Source organism: Bos grunniens, chromosome 4 (genome assembly GCF_055505025.1).
Source record: "Bos grunniens cultivar Pamir isolate PY7600 chromosome 4, Bosgru_T2T1.0, whole genome shotgun sequence".
Lineage (NCBI taxonomy): Eukaryota > Metazoa > Chordata > Mammalia > Artiodactyla > Bovidae > Bos > Bos grunniens.
Window position 1 is genome coordinate 10,786,709 of NC_141168.1, and position 7,246 is coordinate 10,793,954.

Below are 7,246 nucleotides of genomic sequence, written 5' to 3' on the forward strand. Positions count from 1 at the left end.
GGGTCGGGAAGATGCTCTGGAGAAGGGAATGGCTACTCACTCCAGTATTCTTGCCTGGAGAATTCCATGGACAGACTCAGGCTACAATCCACAGGGTCACAAAGAGTCAGACACAACTGAGCAACTAATACACTTTCAAACTTCTGTTATGTCCTGGCCTCAGTGACTTTGTAGAAATTATTTAGCATTTGTAAGCTTCAGATTATCCATTGATAAAATATGGTATATAGCCTAATCCCACAGAATTGTTGTGCCAAATAGAGTCATGAAGATACACAATTCTTTTCACAAAGTGACTCCGCAATTTTTGTTTTCTTTCTTATGAGGCTATTGCCATTGCTGACATTTGATAAATACATCACCAAAATACGGCTAGTTGTTACTCAGATGCTTTCTCACTAAAACACAGCTTAGCAAAGATCCTAGTTTTAGTTTATCTTAATAATGATTCCACTTCTTCCTGTTACAGATGATCGTTCAATCTACATACGACCACAACAAATCCTCAAGCTTTTGTGCTCTAAATTTTGCTCTCCCCCACTTAATTCTCCACATATTAGCTGAGGTGAATATAAATGTATGATATAATCATGTGTATAATTACATAAACAGAATCACAATAATGGTTTAACAGGTTTTTATTATTCATACATGATAAGACATATGCATATTAAAAATCTATTAAGCCGTCTATTTAAATAATTAAAAAATTTATAGTAAGCATTTTTTAAAAACTTAACAAAATAAGAAAAGAAATCACTGAGGAAAAAATCTTTTAAGAATAATTGATATCCCTTAATGTCTACTGCTGTCTTTAAAGTAAATGAGGAAGATGAACAATGCAATAGCTAAATGGAAAAAAAAATGAACTCAGCCAGATGTATGTGGTCAATGACATTATCACACAATATTTATTCTAGTCACAATTTAATAAAATTTAAATTAGAAAGGAATAAATTTAAAAAAATTTTTACATGTGAATTTGTGTGCTGTACTCAGTTGTGTTCAACTCTTTGTAATCACATGGACTGTAGCCCAGGGTCCTCTCTGTCCATGGCATTTTCCAGGCAAGAATACTGGAGTGGGTTGCCATTTTGAGGGGATCTTCTTGACCCAGAGATTGAACCTGCATTTTACATCTCCTGCATTGGTAGGAAGATTCTTTATCACTGCACCATCTGGGAATCCCAATACAATTTTACTAAAAACTAAGTGTTAGCAATCCCCAATATGCTGAGGACATGGAGTATGCTATCATAAACCATAAAGTCTGCATTCTTTGGCTTGGTTTATAAGTCCCTCTGACCTGGACACTTCCTGTCCCATCAGTGTGTTTCCAGCATTCTCTGTCATACACCGATCACAGGAACTTTATTACTTTTACCTAAGAAGATACAAGAGCTACAGGAGACACAGGTTCTATCCCTGGGTCAGGAAGATCCCCTAGAGAAGGGCATGGCAACCCACTCCAGTATTCTTGCCTGGAAAATCCCATGGACAGAGGATCCTGGTAGGCTATAGTCCATGAGGTCACAAAAAGTCAGACATGACTGAAGTGACTTAACATGCAAGAAGATACAATATCACCAATCTTCAGACAGGTTTTTGGTTTTTTTTTTCTTTTTCTCCTACGAAAAACATGCTTTCTCTTTAAATTCAATTTGTCAATATATCCTTCCTTTATGTTTCATTGATTCAATATTTCACTTGGAAGAGCCCGCTGTATTCCATAAACCCTGGTTGGATGGCCTTGCCACATCTTTCTATAGTATTTCTCACCTCTCACTCATATGCTGTAATGTTTAAATTTAATTGCTTGTTCAATTTTAACCAACCCTGATAGACCTCTTGATGAAAGTGAATGAGGAGAGTGAAAAAGTTGACTTAAAGTTCAACATTCAGAAAACTAAGATCATGACATCTGGTCCGTCAATTGATGGCAAATAGATGGGGAAACAATGGAAACAGTGATAGACTTTATTTTCTTGGGCTACAAAATCACTGCAGCCATGAAATTACAAGACGCTTACTCCTTGGAAGAAAAGCTATGACCAACCTAGGCAGCATATTAAAAATCAGAGACATTACTTTGCCAACAAACGTCCACCTAGTCAAGGCTATGGTTTTTCCAGCAATCCTGTATGGATGTGAGAGTTGGACTATAAAGAGAGCTAAGAGCCAAAGAATTGGTGCTTTTGAACCGTGGTGTTGGAGAAGACTCTTGACAGCAAAGAGAAGACCCTTGGACAGCAAAGAGATCCAACCAGTCCATCCTAAAGGAAATCAGTGCTGAATATTCATTGGAAGGACTGATGATGAAGCAGAAACTCCAATGCTTTGGCCACCTGATGCAAAGAGCTGATTCATTTGAAAAGACCCTGATGCTGGGAAAGACTGAAGGCAGGAGAAGGGGACGACAGAGGATGAGATGGTTGGATGTCATCAACGACTCAATGGACATGAGTTTGAGTAAACTCCAGGAGTTGCTGATGGACAGGGAGGCCTGGCGTGCTGCAGTCCTTGGGGTTCCAGAGAGTTGGACGTGACTGAACGACTGAACTAAATTGAACTGAGACCATAGGCTTTCTTGAATACTTTCTTATCCCTACCATCTAAAAAAATGCCTTAAATATAGTGGGTACTCAATAAATAAATAATTTGTTAACTGCTAATATTTCAATGTTTTCACGAATGTGTGTTTGTACTAAGTCACATTAGTTGTGTCCAACTCTTTGCAATCCTATGGACTGTAGTGGCCCTCCAGGCTTCTCTGTCCATGGGATACTCCAGGCAAGAATATTGGAGTGGGTTGCCATGACTTCTTCCAGGGATCTTCCTGACCCAGGGACAGAACTCGCATCTCTCAGGTCTCCTGCATTGACAGGCAGGTTCTTTACCACTAGCGCCACCTGGGAAGCTCAAAAGTAAAGGCATATTAGCTTATTCATAGACCAATAGACTTCTCACACATATCCTAAATGTTATAGAGAATCAAATCATTCATCCCATCCATAAACTTTGTTCTAAAATTGCAGTGCTCTTTACTAAATAATATAAATATTTAATCCACCTATTTTATTGTTAAAATGAAGACATCAGCAAGATTGAAATGCATGGCTTAGATATGTGAAGCCACAAACTGCTGGTGTTTAAAGCATCATATTAACATAAACTTAGGAACCAGTTTAATTTTTTTTCAGAGCATATGAATTGGGTCTGCTATGAGCAGAGAGAACAGGATGTGTCTGTATTAAATAAGATTTTAGTGGGTACCAGTAACAGAGTCGGAGAAGGCAATGGCAACCCACTCCAGTACTCTTGCCTGGCAAATCCCATGGATGGAGGAGCCTGGTAGGCTGGGGTCCATGGGGTTGCTAGGAGTCGGACAGGACTGAGCGACTTCACTTTCACTTTCATGCACTGGAGAAGGAAATGGCAACCCACTCCAGTGTTCTTGCCTGGAGGATCCCAGGGACGGGGGAGCCTGGTGGGCTGCCATCTCTGGGGTCGCACAGAGTCAGACACGACTGAAGCGACTTAGCAGCAGCAGCAGCAGTAACAGAGTAAGAGAGGGAGAGAAAGATGGGCTACCCAGGTGGCGCTAGTGGTGAAGAGAATGAAAGTGAAAGTCGCTCAGTCATAGCGGACTCTTAGCGACCTCATGGACTACACAGTCCATGGAATTCTCCAGGTAAGAACACTGGAGTGGGTAACCTTTCCCTTCTCTAGGGGATCTTCCCAACTTAGGGATGGAACTCACCTCCCCCTCATTGCAGGCAGATTCTTTACCAGGTGAGCCACAAGGGAAGCCCATGTGGTAAAGAACCCGCTGGCTACTGCAGGAGATATAAGCAACACGGGTTCCATCGCTGGGTTGGGAAGATCCCCTGGGGGAGGAAAAGGCAACCCACTCCAATATTCTTGCCTGGAGAATCCCATGGGCAGAGGAGCCTGGCAGGCTATATAGTCCATAAGATCTCAAAGACTCGGACATGACTGAAGCAACTGAGGGCTTATGCAGAAAAGGAAAGAGAAAGGGAGGGAGCCAGTTGGTACATACTGAGTCTGTCTCGAATGAGGAAGTTAGATTCAAGTGTTCTTGTTCAATAACAAAGAGCTATTCAAATTATAAAATTATTAGCATACAAGTTCCCTAGCACTAACAAGAACCAGGGCTCTTTAAATTGTGCCACACAATAATACATTTCTTTGGGACTTTGTGGGTTTTCTGATATAAAAGTATTAAATTAGAAGCTGAGTGGCATTTTTGGTGTTTTTAGGAAAAGAACTATTGCCATAGATGAGAAGTTACACTCTAGTCCCTCAAATCTCTCAAATCCTCAGAGTAATGAGTCCAGGGCTAGGTGTAGGCACTCTACTCAGTTTGCTGTGATCACAAATGTTATACAAGCAGAATTCCATCTCAGGCTCATAAAAGTTTTAGTTGCCTTGTAATGAAGATCTAGCTGATAGGATGAACTATATACTCAGTGCCCAAAATGACAACTGACCAGAGGATGAGCAATCACAGACCAAAGTCTCTTACACTTCCTATAAAAACACAAACTGGAATACTTTAAAGCTCTTGATGTATGTTTATGAGGAAAGATGTTCTGAACTAGTGTGAATCCATCGTATGCAATCTTCATTAGAAATGGTGTGTTTATCTGCACTTTAATCTTATTTTAAAATTTAATAACAAGGATATATATTTAAGATCTTTTGTAGTTATAAGTTAAAGCATTATAGAATAATCAGCCATAATAAATACTGAAAATACCAATGGAATTAGAATCGCTGCTGCTGCTGCTGCTAAGTCGCTTCAGTCGTGTCTAATTCTGTGCAACCCCATAGAATCGCTACCAGATTACATAAAAATTTCATTGTGTTTACTACTGCAGACATGCGAAATTTCTGGGTGGATTTTTCACTGAATGTAGAGGGGTCATTCAAGATAATCGCCTACGAAATATAGACTGTGTGCCATGTGCTAAATTCACTTCTGAGGATCCTGGAGTCCTCCTCAGCAGCAGTTCAAGTAGGGAAACAGAAGATTGTCCATTTAGCTGCCCATCAGGAGAGACATTCATGTATGAACGTATTATAGAAAATAACCGTTGTTTTAAATAGAAACTTTAAATAATACTACAAAGGCAGCTGCTCTCAATTGTGAACAATGTTTTGCCATTGAGGTGTTTTTCAATGACAACTTTTATGCATCAGGCACAGCTGGGTGTGGTGGGGAGAAGGGAATAGCCATATAGGGATTTTTAAATTTAAAATTGGTGAATGATTGTAAACAATAATGCTGCTGCTGCTGCTAAGTCACTTCAGTCGTGTCCGACTCTGTGCGACCCCATAGATGGTAGCCCACCAGGCTCCCCCGTCCCTGGGATTCTCCAGGCAAGAATACTGGAGTGGGTTGCCATTTCCTTCTCCAATGCATGTAAGTGAGAAGTGAAAGTGAATTCGCTCAGTCGTATCCGAATCTTAGCGACCCCATGGACTGCAGCCCACCAGGCTCCTCCGTCCATGGGATTTTCCAGGCAAGAGCACTGAAGTGGGGTGCCATTGCCTTCTCCCTCTAAACAATAAGGATGAGATTATTTAGCAGTGAGTAAATGGAGTTCACTTTTCAATGAACCATTCAAAGGCACAGAATCCATTGCTGTGACCAGAATTGGCAATGTCCCCGCTTGTCTGTGTGTTTACTCTGTAGGATATTTGGAAGTACATGTGTTTTTGTACTGCTAGAATGCAATTTTGTTCTCATAGAAAGGTTAGTTCTTTAATCATCAGGGAAAACTTTAAAGGAATTTTTTATTTGAAATATAGTTGATTTACAAAGTTACTTTAGTTTCAAGCGTACAACACAGTGATTTGATATTTTTATAGATTATACTCTATTAAAGTTATTATGGGCTTCCCTGGTGTCTCAGATGGTAAAGAACCTGCCTGAAATGCAGGAGACCTGGGTATGATCCCTGAGTCAGGAAGATTCCCTGGAGAAGAGAAAGGCAACCCACTCTAGTATCCTTGCCTGGAAAATCCCATGGGCAGAGGACATTGGTGGGCTACAGCCCATGGGGTCCTAAAGAGTCAGACATGACTGAGCAACTAACACGTTCAAAGTTATTATGAAATATTGGTTATATGTCCCATGCTGTGCATTACATCCTTGTATCTTGTTTATTTTATACCTGAGAATTTGTACCTCAATTTCCTTCCCCTATCGTGCCCCGCCCCACCTTCTTCTCACTGGAAACCTAGTTTGTTCTCTGTATCTATGAATGACTCTGTCTCTGGTTTCTTATATTCATTCTTTTATTTTTTAAGATTCCACATATAAGTTAAAACATAGTGTTTGTATTTCTTCATCTGACTTGCTTCTTTCAGTAAGCAGGTTACTCTCCATTTGCATCCATATTGTTGCAAATGACAAAATTCCATTCTTTTTAAGACTAATATTCCATCATTTTTCTATCTGCTTATCTACCACATCTTCCTTAACCACTCATCTGCTGATGGACGTTTAGGTTGCTTCCATATACGGCTAGTGTGAAAAGGTGGCTATGAATGTTGAGGTACATATATCATTTTGAATTAGTGTTTTTATTTCCTTAAGATATAAACTCAGAATTGATCGTGAAGCTTTTAAAAGTTGTACCTTCAAGAACTACTTGTATTAGGACAATCTAATGTATATGAAGTTATTATCTATAAAAATCTTTTGGTGTCAGCATTACAGATTGATAACGAGTTATTTCTGGAAGTCATCAAAAGGCTTTGTAGATACAGGTTTCGACAATTAATTTTAAGGTAAAAACTTGGTTGCTCATCAACTGAGTTTGTCCAATTTAAGAGGCTTATATCATAGATAATAGGTTTTAGTACTGCCAAGTATTAAATGGTACATGCTTGATAAACATACACAGAGGAAATGTCAGCCAAGTGAATTTCCTTTGAGAAGATGGACTGTTTCATGAACTCTTCACTTGTGTATACCTAGGTGATGATGGGAAAGCAGGACTGTTAGGATGTCTCTCCTGCACTTCCCCTCTTACCAACATTCTCTCTCTATCCAAGTCCCTCCTAATTTCTATGCCTAAATCATAGAAATGATTAAACAGGTTAAATCGCCAGAGCAGATTCAGAGGAATCAAGCTATTACCTGGTACCAATCTTCACTAATGATTCAGATTCCGGCAAACAGAAGGTGCAGATAAAACAACCTTTTCCAGAAAAA